Source organism: Petaurus breviceps, unplaced genomic scaffold (genome assembly GCF_028583685.1).
Source record: "Petaurus breviceps papuanus isolate PSGF00001 unplaced genomic scaffold, PetGlider_PUasm1.0 90895, whole genome shotgun sequence".
Classification (NCBI taxonomy): Eukaryota; Metazoa; Chordata; class Mammalia; order Diprotodontia; family Petauridae; genus Petaurus; species Petaurus breviceps.
Genome location: NW_027187372.1, coordinates 19,866,130 through 19,868,275, shown reverse-complemented (window position 1 = coordinate 19,868,275; position 2,146 = coordinate 19,866,130).

The following is a 2,146-nucleotide window of genomic DNA, read 5'->3' as shown; positions in this document are numbered from 1 at the left end:
TTTTGCCTTCCTGTTCTTCCCCGACATTGTAACCCTTTTCCCTTGCCTCTTCTGTATGAGATAATTTGCCCCATTCTTTCTCTCCCCCTCTCCTCTCATTATATTCCTCTCTCACCTCTCAATTTCACCTTTTAAGTATCATCCCTTCCTATTCAATTGGTCCTGTGCCCTCTGTCTATGTATACCTGTGCACATATATACACACACTCTCATATGTATGCATATGCCCATATACCATTCTATATAGGCATACATATGTATGCATACAGATATATATATATATATATATACATATATATATTCATATTCCCTTCAATTATTTTCATACTGAGAAAAATTTCATGTTACAGGTATTGTTTTTCCATGTAGGAATGTAAATAGTTCAACTTTGATAAGTTCCTTATGATTTCTTTTCCCTGTTTACCTTCTCATGCTTCTCTTGCTTCTTGTATCTGAATGTCAAATTTTCTATTGAACTCTGGTTTTTTCATCAAGAATGCTTGAAAGTCCTCTATTTCATTGAATGACTATATTTTCCCCTGAAGCATGATACTCAGTTTTGCTGGGTAGATAATTGTTGGTTTTAATCCCAGCTCTTTGACCTCTGTAATACCATATTCTAAGCCCTTCAATCCCTCAATGTAGAAGCTTCCAGATCCTGTTATTCTGATTGTGTTTCCACGATATTCAAATTGTTCTTTCTTGACTGCTTGCAATATTTTCTTCTTGATCTGGGAACTCTGACACCTGTCTATAATATAATTAGGAGTTTTCTTTTTGGTATCTTTTTCTAGAGGTGATAGGTGGATTCTTTCAATTTCCATTTTCCTCCCTGGTCCTAAAACATCAGGGCAATTTTCCTTGAAAATTCCTTGAAGGATGATTTCTAGCTTCTTTTTTTGATCATGGTTTTCCGGTAGTCCAATAATTTTAAAATTATTTCTCCTGTGGTTTTTCCAATGGGATATTTTCCATTGCCTTCTATTTTTCATCTGTTTGGATATATTTAATAGTATCTTGATTTCTCACAAATTCATTGGCTTCCATTTGCTCCAATATAATTCTGAAGGAGTGATTCTCTTCATTGAACTTTTGAGATTCTTTTTCCATCTGGCAAATTCAGCTTTTTAAGACATTCTTATCCTCATTGGCTTCTTGAGTCTCTTTTGCCATTTGAGTTAGTCTATATTTTAAGGTGTTAATTTTTTTCAGTCATGTTGTTGACTCTTTTTTCATGATTTTATTGCATCATTCTCATTTCTCTTCCCAATTTTTCCTCCACTTCTCTTATTTGGTTTTTCTCTATGGTTTGTAAACAGTTCATATTTTTCTTGGAAGCTTTTGGTTCAAGAGTTCTGACTTCATTGTCTTCCTACTGTCTTCCTCCTGTTCCATGCTTTGATCTTTTTGTCACCAAAAAAGGAATCCAAATTTGGATTGCTGTGCTTGCTTTGCTTGTTCACGTTGCCACTCAATTACTTGACTTTTGAGCTTTTTGCCATAGTAGAACTCTGCTTCCAGAAATGAGAGCTTTGTCCCAAAATTGCTGGAGTTAGCAGCTGCTGGAACTATTAGTTGGCTGCCCTTTCTGAAGCCTCCACATGCCCTGGCTCACTGGTGACACACATCAGGACTTCCACCCTATACAGTGATCCTGATCCATTCAGGTTAAAGCAAGAGCACTTATCCCTCATGATGGTGTCTGATTAAGGAGTATCAGGATTCACGTAAATGCAATGCTCAGCACCACAAGAAAGACCCAAGGTAATTTCTTTAGAATATTTATTCAGAATATATTTATATGTGTATATTTAGGCAAATGAGAAAGAAACTGGAGATAACAGAGTAAGATGCTTAAAGATAGCAGAATAAGAGCAACTATAATTAATCGTGGATATATATATATACAAGCATCACTGTTGCAGGAAAGCACCAACACCTGGGCAAACAAGCTGTCAGAGTCCCACACAGGAGGATCCCAGGCAAGATGTCTCCTCTATGAGTGAGATTCCAATTCGGGGTCTGAACCTTACAGTTTAAGTAGTGCTGAGAACAAAGAGGGCACACTGCCAGGTGTTTTTAGCAAACATCATATGTGGTGTGAGGCCTGGGATGGAGGCCAGTCCCTCCAAGGCCCCCCCCCCCC